General features: G+C 38.5%; 1 long non-coding RNA gene across 2 annotated transcripts; it reads left to right on the top strand.

Annotated features, from left to right (window-relative positions):
• Nucleotides 1-1,247: 1,247 nt before the first annotated feature.
• Nucleotides 1,248-6,574, top strand: LOC130408079 (uncharacterized). Of its 2 annotated transcripts, XR_008904723.1 has the most exons (6): nucleotides 1,248-1,765; nucleotides 2,865-3,042; nucleotides 3,211-3,291; nucleotides 4,695-4,846; nucleotides 4,932-5,049; nucleotides 5,558-6,574. It is a non-coding gene; the product is annotated as an uncharacterized LOC130408079 (long non-coding RNA). The 2 variants fall into 2 exon arrangements; XR_008904722.1 differs by having other exon boundaries at nucleotides 4,695-5,049.
• The last annotated feature ends 11,463 nt before the right edge of the window (nucleotides 6,575-18,037 follow it).

Genomic DNA, 18,037 nt, shown 5'->3' with positions numbered 1-18,037 from the left:
CTCTTCCACAGTGGATCATTCTGTCAACGGGGCCGCCTTGATGCGCTGTCGTTTGCGCTGCGACTACACGTCCTCCTTTTTCCGCTTGCCCTCAAATACTCGTCTTTAAAAGCATATGCGTTTCTGTTTGAACCTACTTTGCTGTTTTTCTACCCCAGCACAACCCCCCCGACAACTGTTTGTCAGCCCCCATTTACGAAGAGGGAACATCTATTTTAAGCTCCTTGCCATAGACCAGCCACCCACACGCTGCTCGTGAGGAAGAGAAAGAAGATAAAAGTGAAAGAGAGACAGGGACTAGCACATGTTATCCTGGGGAACTGAAACACTGGGAGGGGAGAGAAACAGAGCTTGGGAGTTGGGGGAAAGAGGGAGACTGTATGTGTGTCAACAGTTCATCAAAAGCAACAATGCTGTTGGCACAGCAACAGTTTATCTAGCACCAGATACACACACGCACTCAGGCTGATGTGTTACACATAGATCATTGTTAGATATGTGAGTCAGTGTCTGTATCATCAAACACAAATGTTCTGAGAATGAAAAAAAGACAGGAAGTACCCAGAAATGTTTACATTTACATCCTTTCTAAAACCTGGCTGAGCTATTTCATGCTTCAAAGGGAACAGAAAGTATAGTAGTATGTAGTTTTAGATTCTAAATCTAATGTATAAGGGACTATTGTGCTGTGTTTGTCACAACACTAGAAATATCGTGCATAAAACATGTTGTCACCCTCTTGCCGTTTCAAACCTGTATTTCTGCAAAACACAAAATAAGATATTTTGAAGAATGTTGGTATCCCAACAACAGCGGTACCCATTTACTTCTATTGTATGGACACAAAACCAATGCAAGTAATTGGGTACTGTCGTTGTTCGGTTACCAACATTCTTCAAAATGTCTTCTTTTGTGTTCTGTAGAAGGAAGAAAGTCATAAAGGGTTTGAAATGACAAGATGGGAAGGACATGATGACAGAATTTTCATCTTTCGGTGAACTATCCCTACAACACTTTTCTCTAAGGCAGCACATATACAGTGGGGGTTTCTGCACCAGAAAACATACCCTGTGTGTGTGCGCTTGTTCTTGTCTTTATATCAGTCTGTAACCATCAGGAAAATGACATGCTGGACGCTGCAGCTGCAGAGCAGGCTTTTTTCCCCTCTGGCTGTGCTATTCAGCACCTTGGACATCGGCGCATACCAGAGCACGCTCAGTACTGACCATGATTACAGCCCTCACAGAGCCTCATTTTTCCTCAAGTGCTTTTAGATTGCCTTCAACCACTGTCTGTGAATCTTCCTCACTGTCTGTCTATCTGTCTCACTCTTCTGTCCCTGTGTACTGCAGTGTGGAGAAAGAAAGATTATTTACTCTCCTCACTGCTGTATGAATAAACGTTTGATTGAGGGATGTAGAGGCAGAATGTATAGAAAATACATTAATGAAATTATATGAATTGCCAATTGGATTCATTCACACCATTTTACATGATGCAAGCAATACATGTCCAAGAGCACTTGCTGTTTTAGTTTTTAAATTTCACAAATATAAATAAATAAATAGTTCAAATGCAAAAAAAATTCATGATAAACACTCACCCTTGTGTCATTTCAGACCTATATCTCTTTCTTCTGCAGAACACAAAAGACAATATTTTGAAGAAATGTTGGTAGCAGAAAAACGTTGGTCCCCATTGACTTGCATTGGTTTTGTGTCCATACAATAGAAGTCAGTATCAAGAAAGAAAATCACAAAACAAGGTGAGTAAATGATGACATCATTTTCATTTTAAAGGTGAACTGTTCCCTTAAGTCTTTAAGATTTCACTTCATTTCGTTGATGCAAGTCGAAATGTTCTCTTGGTTAAATCTTGTTTTAACGTTTCTGTTTGCTAAAACACTAAAACAGGAAGAACTTCTGGACCTGTTTTGTATACAGAAGCACTTCCTTTCCATATAATTAAGTCTTAAAGATGTATATTTAATATTTCACTTCTGAATGTTCTGTTGGTTTTATTTTGTCCTCAAACAATAAATAAAAAAGAAAAGGAAGTGCATCTGGACCAGTATTGTGTATTTCTTGCAAAATTGCCTTTAATGGAAAAGCTCTGACAATAGCAGCAACACATGTTTTATTTATATGTTTATTGTATTGTCTGCTAAACAGGCCACTGCCCCATATCTTCATGTGCTGCCAACTTGTATGTGGTGTTCTTCATGCCGGCAGTGAAGGCATTTTTTATAGTCTTATGAGACTATACAGTATCTGACATATTGAAAAGTTTGCAGCTCTGAATTTTTCGATAAGTGACAAACTTTAGACTATGACAAACATTGTCCCAGAAGCCCACCTCAAGCGTCGCCGTCCACTGTCTGTCGTATGGTGGATGGAGAATAATTGAATGCGGCTCCACAATTCAGTATGTAAAATAATTCATTTCCATTTGTTTTGATGTCTATTCATGTCAAGCTGCCAGTATTATTTGCATGCCGTATCATATGCCCAATGTACTGAAAACATATAGCATCAAATATTCATACGGCTGTGTAAATGTTCGAGTGTGCGTGCACGCCACAAATTTATGTACTAATCGTTTGTGTGCTAGCTCTGCATTTTTATGGCGTGTGTGACCTGAGGTTCTGGGTGATTGGGAAGCTACTTTAAAGCCATAATTTGCCACCATACGCTATTTGTAAATTTAAGGAAGTTAAATGGTAGTAAAGCTGTTCATTTAAAAAATGTTAGGAGACGATATTGTTTAGATAACAAACAGATGGAAAGCCATGTAGCAATCCTCCATGCACTCCTGCTAGGCATAAGTGTGGTGTCAAACTGAAGATTCACCTCTGTCTTTTCAAGGCCATCTTTAACTAGAGCTCCCATGATGCCTCGCCGTGAGACAGAACCCTGTTTGTGGGCGGTCGTAGTGGCGTAGATGGAATTCTCTATTGAAGATTGGTTTTGGAATTTGAATGGAAGTGTGGGACCGGCGGCGTGAATTGGCGAGATTGAAGTGAGATGGGTTTTAGAGGATGAGGTGAGGACGAAGTTGACCTTGACCTTTTTATCCATCCCATCTTAACGGCACTTCCTTTTGTCCCACCACCGCAAATGTACTTTTAACATTGAGCCTGAGAGTTAGTCTTTTTAAATCTATATCTCTTTTCATTCTCCATCTCACTTGGCTTTCTCTCTTTCTCACTAGATGTGTATGTGTGTGTTGACGCATAAAGGACCCTGTGTGCCCCTGGACTGATGCTGCCCGTGTAGAAGTCGACTATTCAGAGTGAGTCAGCGTTCCTTATTCAGAGCCAGGAGCATGTTGCTTTGAAGCACGATTCCACATGACAGAGTGTGTTTGTTCGAGAGCGAGTGTGCATGTGTTATAGTGCATTCGAGTTCATGCGTTGCCATACTTCTATTTTGTTGTTATTTTCTTCAACACGGGCGAAACACAGACATTATAAAATGTCACTCTATTAATGTTTGTGCACCATGCTAACTTCACTCAGGTCACATTTTTGCCCCTTTTTAGGATTGTGAAGAACTGTTTTTGCGTATTAAATGTCAACAAATATGTTTTTTAAATCAAATATTGAAAATAATATTGTGATCTGGCCAGGCGCTACTTGCGACATTAAAGTGTGACCAGAACAAAATTTGGTGGTGCACAGATAAATGTCTTTACAGTTTTGTTTTCCTTGTACACCGGGTAGTCTTGTCATTCTAGGTAAGCTGGCTTATTTTCATCAGTTCCTATTGTGTTGGTTAAAGTTCTACAAAAATTAGTTAGTAGCCTGTTAACTGTCACGGGTTCCGTATACGGGAGTTTGCGTCAATATTGTGCATGCAATTTCTAATCGAATCATGACAAACTATATATCATTGAAAAGGTCTAAGACTTTAGAAAACAGACTTCTTTGGTGTTTTTAAAAATAATTTATGTAGGGTGAGTAATTGATTCTTTTTTATAAAGACTGTGCTTAGATTTTTGTTATCCTTTTGCGACCCGTGTTTTTTTAATGTATTTTTTAATAAAAGAAAAACATAAACTTTTTTTATGAATTTTTTACAATAAACCTAACAACATACCTCATTTTTTTGTGTGTGTGTGTGTGATTTTTTTAGCAATAATCAGCTACTTTTCTTTTTTCAAACGAGACCAACCATAAGTCTGTATTCCAAAGAATTCATGAGTTACCGCCATTTTAGTTCCGACATGCGTTTTCATGTGTAGGCTCAAAAAGGGCTCCGACAGTTAACAGGTTTTAAGCAAGTACATTAATATCTTTGTTGAGAAATTGTTTAATGTCATTTTAATTTCGACCCGTGCGAATGTAAAGCTACATTAAATTTATGTTTCAGACATAGATGGTGATAGAGAGGTGAACGTTACAGTTTGCTGTTTTAAATGGGTCATATCGCGCCAATATCTGTTTTTCTGTCTCTTCGGTGTGTTGCCCATACATGTATTAGACACGTAAAATTGCAAAAATGAAAGTGCCGGAACAAAAGAAGCATTCTATCTAAAACGCCTCGTGTAACCACACCCCCACAAATCTACGTCAGTTCGTGGTATCTGTACCTGTCAGTATAATTGCTTTGGAACCTGATGTTCCAAATATGGTAAGAGACTTTACATTTCCGTCACACGGAAGGTGAAATGACACATTTATATTTGTTTTGCAGAAAAAAAGAAAAATTTCTAAAGATGCCACAACTAAAAACTCTATGCATGAACACCCAGAGAGCTCTTTTTGTTTCCTGCATACATAAGCACAGGAGGTCCACTCATCAAACTGGCAGAATTGTTCACTGAGACGGAGCCCAGTTGTGCCAAGGTACATCAGTATACTGCACCTGTCAGGAGGCTGCAGGCGGAAGACTCGCTGTTTGACCTGCAGCTCACTCTATTGTCACATCCAGCATTGCCCTTTGGGTGAAGAGTCTGATTGGCCGGTGTGGATATAGCCGGGCTGTCACATGCTCCTGTGTAGAAAGTGTGAACGGGCCTGGGGCAAGAAGAGGGGGTGCAAGCAAACAGGTAGAACATACAACTCTGACCCGGGGGGAGGTCATGTACCCACGCGCTCGTGCACGTCAGTATGCATGCACACATACAAATCTGAGTGTTTAAAAATTTACGTTTTGTTTTACATGGAAGAGAGAAAAATGTAACAAAGCGAGATGTAATTAAATTATGCATGGGTCAATTTGTCTTTTAAATGTCACTGCAAATAATTACATGAACATTTCCAACATTTGATTGTTTAGTAACCCGCCAATTCAAGGTGAACTCGAGCGACGCACAGGCTAACATAAATGACATTTATACACATTTATCACACCACAAACAGAACAATTTACGATAACAAAAAGATTGTTTCTTTTGTAGTGGTTTTGTTATCTTTGCCATTCTGCTTAAATTTAATAAGCCCTGAGGACAGCCGAGAGAAAAAGAAAATGTGGCCCTGGTTAGTTGGAAAAGCTTTTGTTTTTCTTTATCATATCTCTCTCTCTCTCTCTCTCTCTCTCTCTCTCTCTCTTATCAGGATGACAAGTGCCATACCATCCTGTGAGATGTGCCAAGACAGAATGAGCATCTGTCAAAACACGTCGGTCCCAGAGGACGCTTCTCTGATGGACGCAGACATGCAGGAGAGAGAGAGCGTGAGACAGCAATGTATTGTGGGACGGGTGGGGTCTCCTACCTACCTGATGCTCCAAGTTTTATCCTCACAAACGTGGGTCTACTGCCTCGATTCGTTCTCTTGACTGTGATGGCGTGTAGCTACTGGCATACTAATGAATTTCACAATAGAGTGGGAACGAGAAGCGAAATGGAAATGAATGCTCTTGCTGAAATTACAATTAAGTAAAAACAACACATTTGGTTCCTCTTTGCTGCCCTATGCATCTCCACAAGATCTGTGGCATTTGAATTGCAAAGGACTGTTTAATATTGCCTGTGCAAATACAACCATAGTGTGAATGAACTCGGTGCCCCTGAGTAGCTTTTGACCTCTTCTGCTAGACCAGGATCCATTTTAGCACATCCAATCGTTGTAATTTTGCTTTACTGTGATTGAAAATGTACTTGGTAGTGTTAACGCTGTTAAAAAATTATGGTGATGAAGAACATTTCTAGGTTTTTCTTCAAGCAATGCTGAAATGACATTTATCAGGGCCGTGTTGGGTACGGTATACGCAGTTTTATGTGACTACAGCGGTATTTAATAATAAGTTTTGTTGTACAGTACTTAGATTGTGTTTCCTTTGCACGAGTGCTGACTCTGTTCCTCTTGGCCACAGGCAACTCGGGCTGCGCGCACAGTGGGAGATCTTCTAAAAAGACAATGTTACATTACCATTGCAAACACAGTAAAGCACACCATGCTAGAAGCGTTAATTACGCCCCCAGACATTTAGCAGCGCCGCGCGGCCTCGCTGATGTTAGTAAGGATAGGACAGATTTATGTATCTCTTCATTTCTTTTTCAGTTTATCATTAAATAGTGCTTTATTTATTTTATTATTTTTAATATATATATTAACGAATAAACAATGGGGTCCAAATGGTGAAACCACTTATTAAAAGGCTTCTGCTTTTATTTTATGTATTCACTTGATCGGTAACACTTTTGGAATTATTTGTTAACTTTAGTTCATGCATGAACATGAACTGATAACGAACAATATATATTCACAGCATTTATGAATCTTTGTTAATATTAGTTAATCCCCTTGTTATTTCATTCTGCATTCACTGATGTTGACACGTACAACTTAAAAAAAATGTAATGATCAATTCCTAAGATTAATAAATGCGGTAGTTCATGTTAACTAATATAGTTAAGTAAAGTGAACAAATCAAACATTATTGTAAAGTGCTACTACTTTCTCAGCCTATCAGCTTGACTAACAAGTTAAAAATGTGTTCAACATAAACTCAAGCTGGCATAAACTGGATGAGCTGTGTTAGACAGCATGGTTTGAAAATCTTCAAGAATTCATCTTTTATGCTTTTTAATAAGAGTGTTTGCGTTTACATTCATACATTTGGCAAACGCTTTTATCCAAAGCGACTTACATTGCATTATCCTATAGAAACATTTTTTTGTTTCTAAGTATGTGGAATCCCCTGGGATCAAACCCACGACATTGGTATTGTTAGAGTCACGCTCTTACCACTGAGCTACATGGTCAATCACATATTGGACCTAAAAATAGTTGACGACAGTAAATGATTTATTTTCTGTTCACATCACAACCCTTTTGTGTTTTTCAGATCTTAATCCTAACATTTTTCAGTTTTGAATTACAGATATTCAGTTTTACACTTTTGAATCCTGCTGTACTCTACTGTACTGTATGTGCCACCGTTCATAACATGCTAAGTTTCTTCCCCTGTTCTCCCAAGCAACATGCATCCCCTGACGCCGTAGCCGTGACAAGTTCATAGTAAGAAAATTCCATAATCTAACGTCGAACAAGGCTTTTGCGACCTGCTGTTTACATTACTGTTGATTGAGCCGATTGGAATCGTCCCTGAGGCGGTGAGACTTATCATTCACCGCAGAGGAATGAAAAACTGACAGAAGTCTTTGCTTTTTTTCCCCAAGCAAATTACAGCCAGGTACACTAAATGTTCCCATTATCTCACACCTGCAATACAAAGACAAACAGGAGACTCTTTCCCCCTCTCTCTCTCTCTCTCTCTCTCTCTCTCTCTATCTCTCTCTCTGTCTCACGGCAGGTCTGCTAGATGTTGCTTCATTAGACTTGCAGCTGTTGAGTAGAAAGGCAGTAGGATGAGAGAGAGAACCCAGGAGAGGCTAGCAGACGTGACAGATGAAGAGAGAGAGAGAGAGAGAGAGAGAGGGAGGGGGGAGGGGAGAGGGAGGGAGGAAAACTAACAATGGCCTGTCATTCTGAACGCCTGCCAAGCGATGCCCATAATTGATTGCTTGTCCCATTTTCAAAAGCTTTTTGGAAACAGACACACACTGTTTGAACATAGACTATAGTGATATTGGAAGAATCTGTGCAAATGAGGGAATCACAAACCGTGAATTTGTGTAAAAGAATATTTGTGTTTATTACGGATGGTTGTGGCCCTGTATTATGATAGGACCAGGGGCAATTGGAGCCGGTGTGAAATGCTGATAAATGCACACCTGGGACCGTACATGTTATACTAATGCACCGAGTTGCAGGGTTGCCTGGCAACCATAAACAGTTTTCTGAAAATCACTTTTCAGACAATTGAAAATGTGCTTTGGGGTGTTAGTACACCTCAAGTGATTTTTTTTAACTATAGACCACTTCAAAAGACGGTCCAGACGTATTTCCCGGTTGATTTTTCATACATTTTATTCATATTGTAAATCTCAATTGTTGGTTATATTCTAGACCAGCATTGGTTGCATCTTCTGAAGTGGTCTACAACCATATATAAATATTCAATCTTGACAAAACGGTCCACATTGCAACGAAAAAAATTGTACTCTGTGCTGTTTTCTATTAAAAAAAAAGTATATGCAAAACCTTATGAAAGACCTTTGATTTTAGATTTCATTTTTTTGTATTAAGATCAGGTCTAACACAATTTAATGAGTTTAATAACAGTCTAATCTCAGTATTCCAATTAGATAAGTAAAAATAACTTAATAAACACATGCAGTAAACGTTCAATCATGCAAGCTCCAGTATAGATTTCATGGTCTAGTACGTGACATCTTTTGGAAATGAAGAAGCTTATTTGCTTAATTATGAAACAACCAACAGATTACATAAAATACTGAAGCTTGAATATGTATGTAATAAAAGAGATACACATGTTCGTTGAAAATATTAGACGATGAAGATGTTTTCGTATTTGTGTTTGGTTGTGATGGGTCAGTGCCTGTTTGTTATTGTAGAAGTCAGTTTGTGCTCTGTTGGTTGACCTAGCCTGCAGCTCTCTAAAGAGACGTCGAAATCTACCAACCATATACCTGCTTTAATACTATATGACATGCTCAGCCTCCAAGAACCAGCCTGCAGCTTAGGTGAGTTTCTGTTATCTAACCGTACAAACACACATGCAGAAGACGCTCGGTATGATCGGCTATTATCACATACACGCTTAATAGTTTCTGAATACTTGTAAGATGTATTTCAAGCTAAATATTTTAAACATTTGTTTTCCATATTATAAACGTTAGATGTGACAATGCTCAGGCTGAAATTTGTCTCATTTTTCTCAGATCATTCTGGTCCATTATTTCTCTTATAAGTAAACCAGAAAATAAGAGAGAATTATATTGATAAAACTTCCAGTACACAGCACTTTGTACAGTATTTTGACTCTCAAGAATCTGTACTTTCAAGTGTTTCACTACATTATAAAGCATATATCATACTTTTTACTCCACTATATTTCAATAATATGTGTAAATTTTCACCTTTTTTTACTCAAAAACAAAAAAATATATAGCTACTTTTACAAATATTTTCTCAAACATTTTCCCTGTTTTGAAAATTACCTGAGTATAAGTAAACACTCTGATAAAGTATAGACTTGAAAAATGTGAAAAGTAAAAATGCCCTCCACTTCTTCATTTCATTGTGGGATACAGTATTTCATGCAGCACTTATATACACCGCTCATTTTTGGCAAGGATGTCATTACTGTATTCCAGAATCTGGTAAAATTGCATAGCATGCATACTGTACATGGTAATAGTCAGAGTAGTATGATAAAATCCTATTCTAACATTGCCATTATTTCCTCTCTCTCTCTCTGTCTTCTGACTCTCTCTCTATCTCACTCCCCTGGCTTTCCCTGTAGCTCTCTGGCAGTTTTGCGTCAGTGCTGGAACCGCAGGGACGGTTGACATTTCAGTCTGGCTGTGTTTCCAGTCGCTGTGATCAGAAGCATGCTGCCTCCACCAACTTAAAGGTCACAGTTGTTGTTTGTCAAAATTTCGAGGAAAAAAATAAAAAGGTAAATTGTGTGTGTGTGTGGCACACACTGCATCATATTCTTTACTGTTAGCTGATTCTAATGCATGATGTGATTGCCAAAATAATTATGCCTCAATACACATAAACATCCAAGCAGAGCTTCCCATATTGTAATGAGATTGAAACTCTCATAGTTGCTCTCAGCTTAAAAGAAAAAATTCCCAGTATGATCCTGTACCTATTGGGTAAATTATTTAACTTTGTAGCATGTGGTTTATGGTCTTTTAATCGGCTTTGAAACGTTTTACTTACAGTGACAGAAAAAATCTTAATACTTAATTGAGGAGATTTATCCAAAATACTTTAATAATTCATTCACCCTATGTTATTCCAAATGTTTATAACTTTCTTAGCAAAATGAAGTTTTTGCAATCTTTCTTTCTTTCTTTCTTACTAAACATTTTTGTCTTGTTTAATGAAAAATGTTTATGTTTAAAACAAGCGAAACATATCTTAAACATATCATAACACACTTAAATATTCAAGATCTGCTGAAGATTTGCTTGTTTTAAACATAAACTAACTTAATTATTTATATTTTCTTACAAAAAACAATACAAAATATCTTAGTTCACTTCCCTTATCAGTTACTGTACGATCTAAAAATCGTTGGTAATGTTTGTTTTATGCTTTGATTAACTATCACTATAATTGCTTTCTATTACGGAAGAAATTGTGAATCTTTTGGTTGTATATAATTTGCCAGAAATAAATAAAAACTACATTTCTATCACAAAACTTTCCATTATTCTATTATTAAAACCTTTGATATAAAATTGAAACCTGGACATTTTATCCGTCTTGCATGTCACTTTTAGCAGCCAGACTTAATAGAACAATAGATTACGATTATTGAAACATGTTCATGAAAATTTTTAAATCCACTGTATATCTTCCAAAGCAAAAGACATCACCCAGTATGCCGAGAGAGGAGATGTACTCCATCTGATGGAGGAATAGCGCAGAGCACTGGACTAAAACGCAGTAATGTACCTCCTTAAACCTCCTGGGACCAGTATTACACATTCAGCCCGTCAAACAGATGTTCCATGTGACTTTCTTTCTCAAAGGACCATTCGAGTATCAGCAACAAATATCAAACCCTTGAGTCCTAAATGTTTGAAAGAGGGGGCTGGCGTATATTGCAATAGCGTCCCTGCTTGTTTTCAAGCACATGCACAGATTATCCCATCCCGTTCAGGGCCACTATCAATGAGCGAGGGAGGAGAAATCGAGCTGGATGATATACGACATGTCATGTGTTTAAGCGGAGGAGAAGGACGGAGGGGACCTCCAGGGAACACTTGATGATCTCGCCCTAAAGACTCTGGACCATTCTATCGCTTAGTCTGCTTGTCTCGCCACTGCCAGTTCCGTGCATCTGCTCGCTCCCAGAATAATGAACGCGGTTAAGGGGGGAAAAGATATACAGAGCTACTGTTAAGAATCTGTGTGTGTGTTCCTCCACCAAACGGATGTGCATAAACAACCTCAAAGTGAAATGTCTTCCATCTCATCTCCTCACAAAGACTCTCGCCGTCTGCACGTTTGAAGAGAGCATCGGTTCATCCCCAAGCTTTCCAGTGGGACCTACTGGGGTGGGTTGGAGGCAACAGAGGAGGCTTTGAAACCGTTCCAGAAAAAACATCCCAGGCCTGCAGCGGGGCTTAGGAGTAACACGCACAGAAATGTCGGGGAGCTTTGTGGATGATTAGCGGTTTATATTCCGTTTTGCCTGAAAATGTATGTTGGAGGTGTGAGTTTAAACAGTGTTTGAGTAATGCCTCTGTAAATGTAGATAGAGGAATTTGGTGTCATCATGCTCATATATGTTTAAGGAGGTTGTGAACATCCCTCAAGGGTTTTGTGACCGTCAGCGTCAGAAGAATACTGAAGAATGCGTATGAATTATAGATGAAGTTACTTTAGACCCTGTCCAACACCAAACCACAAGACCCCTAGTCTCAGCCACAAATGGCATGTCGGACCACCATCAGACTGTACACAGATTAACTGTCAAATCGACCTCAAAAATAGCAAGAGCTCTCGTGGTTTGGGTAAATGACGAGCAACAATATGATGCAAAGTAAAAGAAACTCCTGTATTATTTGAATAAGCTCGAGAATGTTTATAGTGTATAAAACAATAAACTGCAAAGTAGACCAGACTTCACGCCATTGGTCCATCTTAACAACACTAACAAGACTTATATTAAGACAAAACGCATATAAATAAGACTTTTAAGCGAGAGGAACCTCACATCAATATTGTGGACCGAATAATGAAAGCAAAAAAGCTTTTCTCTTATGCTACGTCTACCCACCTCCCAATACAAACCCAAATGCTCGAGTTGCTGCGCAAGTCATTATTGCATAAAGAATGGCTGTCATTATTTCTGGGGCATGAGTCTTAAATCTATTTGCACGTTTATTAATGAATGTGTTTCTTGCAACATCATCCAGTGAATAATGCACTGTAAGCGAACCACAATCCCATATGGTACAATAAAGTTAAATATTACATTTCGCCCTCTGTGAGAGGCGTTCAGTAGCATTCTGTGAAGTAGAAAGAGAAACGAGATACTAATATTTGCTTCTATGACTCAAAAATAGATGTAATCTGATTGAAATTGATCAGAATTGATGTTTTCTTATCTTTTGTTGTTTCTCTGAATGATAACACAGTAGATCAAGACAAAATGTTTTTAACTGTAAGTGTTTCCTAATAAACACATCGAATTAGCAAAAACAGTCAAATCTATATGACACAAAAATGCTTAGCTCAGCGATTTTTAATAGTATTTTACAAACATTACAACATAAAACATTTTACTTTGTTTAGTGCAATCTTTCTGATTTAGAGAAATGCATTGTGTGCTTGTACAACATAATTATTACATTTATTGATAATGACTAATTTCATTCCAATTCAGGTTCCTGTGGGATGTAATACAAAGTTCAGTTTATGAATCCATGGTTTCGGTCACCTTCATGAGTTTTTTTTGTTATTATTATAAACTAAATTTTGCATATTTTCCTTTTGTATTTTATTGCACTGGTGTGTGTTCAATTAGTCAAGGTCATTTTTAAGGGGTCAATGTTTGTCTGGTTAGCTTCAGCTAGCCCATGTTGCTAATGCAGTTACTATCAAGTAGCTGTTGCAATTAAATATGTATATTTTTTTGAAAATATGTATATTTTTACAAGATATCTTTGCATGAAAAAAACTTTCCATCAACCAATCCAGAACATTGTTTCGCTGGTCACATCCTTTGCGTGTGCTGGCCATGCAGCCACCATTGAGATGAATGACAATGCTAGCAGTTAGCTTCCTTCAGGTATTCCTGACCTCCTCACTGAGGTGCACCACTGCTCTGGGTTTATAAGATAGCTTGTTATCTATTGGCTCAGAGTGGTTTGTTTCCCAGCAGTATTCTTTCACTGGGGTGTATGCTTTGGTTCGTGTGTGGTATGACACCTGACGGCACATGTGTGTGCATCTTTATTTGCAGTGCAACAGATGAGCTCTGATCAGGAGATGGACCATAGAATCGAGTCGATGTGGGAGGTGTGTGTGTCTTATTGGGAATTTGAAGTGTGATTGACAGGGGAGAAGTCTATTAGCCGAGATTGTTAACTCCGGGGCACAGTAAAGGCTGTTATCGGCTGCACACAGCCGTGAAAGGGATTGGCTGATTCACAGGAAAGCCATTGTGCATTTCAAAGGTGTTGTCTGAGTGATTCTGGTCTTGGCTGACCAGAATGTGCTGGAATCCAAATGATCAATGGACTTTTAGACATCCTTGAACACCTCCCTACACACACACATGCACGGTCACCATCTTTCTGAAGAACTAGCGTGACAGTCATGGATAGAAGGCTGAGGTGAGAGGAGAGCTACATGTTTAAAGTTAAACTGGATTGATTGAGGCGATTTGTCAGGCTGCCCTTTCGTGTTACCGTGTGGGCCATGATTGCCGTTACATTGGACTTTTCCCATCTGTGGGTCAGACAGTGACACCAGACTGCGTTAGATGTTAAATAAATGTGGCGTGGGGCACTTGACTGTAGCATGTGATGGCTCATAGGAAAAAACTTTCTTTAAATTGCAATCTGTAACTATTTGGTTGGTTAAAAATAAACACAAACCAATTATTGCTCAACAAGTGTTCCTGTAGCTCAACTGGTAATGCATTGCATTAGCATTTCGTAGCATGAAAGGTTGTGGGTTTGATACCCAGAGAACATACTGTCCTTTAGAAACCTTGTGTGTCAAAATACGCTGTTTTTCATGAAAAGGGAGAAAACACTGTATTTTTTAAGCCAAAAACTCCAATTTGCCGTTTATTTACTCACCCCCAGGCCATCCGACTTTTTTCTTGAGTAGAACCATAAAGAAGAGTGTTTGGTAAATCCACAGCCCTCTTTGCTTCATTTAATGGGAGTATATGGGGTCCACCTGTCTAAGAGTTCCTAAAGCACATAATTCCAAAAAGTGGCTCCTGGCGACATGTTGACGTTTCGTGAAGTGACTCGCTCGATATTTTCATAAATTTATTTATTTAGATGTATTATGTGCTTTAGGAACTCTTAGACAGGTGGACCCCATATAGTCCCATTATATGAAGCAGAAAGGGCTGCGGATTTACCAAACACTCTTCTTTATGGTTGTTCTCAAGAATATATGTCACCTACACATCCCGGGTGAGTAAAGAAATGCCAAATTGGAGTTTTGGGCTGAAATATCCTTTTAAGTGTACTATAAACCAAATGCATAAATGTACATTAAAAATCTGTGTTCAAAACAGTCTTCTCATAACAGTAAGCTTATAATAATGAAGTAATCTGTCATGTTTTATTTCACGATAAATATCAGTTTAACATCAATTGACTTAAAGAACATCTGACCCAGAAATTAATATTCTGTCTTCATTTATTCCAAATTTGTATCTATTTCTTTGTTGTGATGAAATCAAAGATATTTAGAAGAATGCTCGTAACCATACAGTTCTTGGCCATCATTGACTCCCATAAAACAAAATTCCTTTAGACATTTCTTTGTTTTGTTGAACACAAAAGAAGATGTTTTCTTAGCAAACAGATCTGGGGCACTTTTGACTACCATTGGAATTTGTCCTAGCAATGGCGGCCAAGAACTGTCTGGCTATAAGCATTTTTCCAAATATCTTTCTCTGTGTTGATCAGAACAAAGACATTTAAACAGATTTGGAAGAACTAGAGGGTGTGTAAATGAAGACACAATATTATATTTGGGTGAACTATCCCTTTAACCCATGAAAGAACCCAAAGCAACCTTCAAACAAATATGGAGGCAAAGTAAACTTTCACATTCCAATCCCACTTATACTGCAAATTGAAAACTCTCATTATATCTCGTCCAACACTTCTACTGTAGAATCTTTCTTTGTGTCTTTATTTAGCCTTTGTAGGCTCCTCTTTGAGTTTCTTTTATTTCTGCCCTGTTATGCTTTTATCTTCTATCTCTGTTCTTGTATTTGATCTTTTTATGGCATTTTCCTGAACTTCTCTCTCGCAGATTTTTTCTCTCTAAAACTGGAGTTTCGTCGCGTTGTGTCACGTCGTTTTAGTTCAACTCAACTCAACTCAACTTTATTTATATAGCGCTTTTTACAATTTTCATTGTTACAAAGCAGCTGTACATGAGACACATTTAATACAAGTATGAATTCTAAAGCAGCCCCCCCGGCCAGGCAGATAGTGCAAAACAATATGCAAACGGTGGTGAGGAACCCAAAACTCCCATCGAGAAAAAAAACCTCAGGGGAACCCAGGCCCAACCAGGGGATTCCAGTTCCCCTCTGGCAAAAGCTGCTGCCTCTGCACAAGCTCATCAGTGCTTGCACAACAAGGCTTAATAAAAATATAAAAATTAAAGATTATCATTAACAATCTAATAGCATTTGAAATGTTGTAGGAAAAACAAAGTTGTCGCGTCCTTTATCCAGCTCTATCCTCTTAGCACTTGTCAGGTCACCGCTTCCCATTCTCAGCTCTGCCATCAGGTCTGGGCATGAACTGCATCCTGCGGTAACCTTGGAACAAAGAGACAAGACTGGCTGAGAGTAGAGTACTGTTCTGCACTCTTTGATGCAACAAGTACATCATTTGTTGTTGGATGTGTTCCTGGTTCCGGTTGATCTAAATAATGCAGCCTAAATCCTCTGAGGATTAATATTATGGAGGTGTAGTGTATGCAAGATTAAAAAGATGAGTCTTTAGTCTAGATTTAAACTGACAGAGTGTGTCTGCCTCCCGGACCGTGCAGGGAAGAATATTCCAAAGTTTAGGCGCTAGATAAGAAAAGGATCTACCACCTGCACTTGATTTTGAAATTCTAGGTATTACCAACTGACAGGACCCCTTAGAGCGTAATGTACGTGGTGGTCTGTAATACAATAGAAGTTCATTCAAATACTGCGGCGCTAGACCATGTAGGGCTTTATAGGTAATAAGCAAGATCTTAAAGTTAATGCGATGCTTTATAGGTAACCAGTGCAAGGTTGACAGAACCGGGGTTATATGCTCATACTTTTTTGTACGTGTAAGAACTCGAGCTGCCGCGTTTTGAACCAGTTGCAGTTTTTGTAATAGGCCCGCAGGGCAACCACCTAGAAGTGCATTACAGTAATCTAGTCTTGATGTCATGAATGCATGAATTAATTTCTCTGCATCTGACAGTGACAGCATATGACGTAATTTAGATATATTCTTAAGATGGAAAAATGCAATTTTACAGGTGTTTGCGACATGGCTTTCAAATGAGAGAGTACTGTCAAATACAACGCCAAGATTCTTAGCTGATGACGAGGATTTTATGGAGCATCCGTCAATCGTTAAGCAGTATTCTTGGTTGTTACGCATAGCAGTTTTCGGTCCAGTAAGTAACACTTCTGTTTTGTCCGAGTTTAGTAGTAAAAAATTGTTACTCATCCCCTTTTTTAAGTCAACTATGCAATCCTTTATTCGATGAAACTGCTGGGTTTCATGAGGCATCGAGGAAATATAAAGTTGAGTATCATCAGCATAACAGTGAAAGCTAATTCCGTGTCGCTTTATTATATCTCCTAGAGGTAGCATGTATAATGCGAAGAGCAGGGGTCCCAAGACTGAGCCCTGTGGTACACCGTACTGGACTTGTGATTTGCGGGACACCTCATTGTTTATTGCTACAAATTGAAAACGGTCGGATAAATAAGACTTAAACCATTTCAATGCTATTCCGTTAATGCCGACGTAATTTTCGAGTCTATGTAGAAGTATGCTGTGGTCAATGGTGTCAAATGCAGCACTGAGGTCTAGCAGCACCAATAACGAAATACAGCCACGGTCAGACGCTAAAAGCAGATCATTTGTAACTCTGATCAAAGCAGTCTCTGTACTGTGACATGCTCGAAATCCAGACTGGAATTCATCATTAATGTCATTCCTTTGGAGGAAGGAGCATAATTGAGTTGAAACTACTTTTTCCAGAACTTTAGATATAAAAGGTAAATTCGATATAGGCCTGTAATTCCCTAGTTCTTTAGGGTCGAGTTTGGTTTTTTTTAAAAGAGGCCTTATAACAGCCACCTTAAATGCTTTAGGCACATGTCCTAATGTCAGAGATGAGTTAATAATACTAAGAAGAGGATCTATAATTTCGGGGAGCATTTCTTTCAGTAGTTCTGTAGGTATAGGGTCTAGCATGCATGTTGATGATTTAGATGATTTAATGATTTTAGACAGTTCATCGTGATCTACTGTAGAAAATAATTGCAATTTCTCCTTAGGGGTGCTGTAGTTAGTTTGTTCAGCGGATTTCACTACAGGTTGCATTGTTATAATTTTTTCTCTTATATCTTGGATTTTACTTGTGAAGTAGTTCATAAATTCATCACTGTTATGCTGATAATCAGAATCTGACGTCGATGACGACTTATTTTTTGTTAATTTAGCCACGGTGTTAAATAAGAACCTAGGGTTGTGATGGTTTTCCTCTATTAGT

The sequence above is a fragment of the Triplophysa dalaica genome, chromosome 19 (assembly GCF_015846415.1).
Source record: "Triplophysa dalaica isolate WHDGS20190420 chromosome 19, ASM1584641v1, whole genome shotgun sequence".
NCBI classification, from domain to species: domain Eukaryota; kingdom Metazoa; phylum Chordata; class Actinopteri; order Cypriniformes; family Nemacheilidae; genus Triplophysa; species Triplophysa dalaica.
Note: the sequence above shows the minus strand (reverse complement) of the source record. Positions and strands in the feature narration are given on the sequence as shown.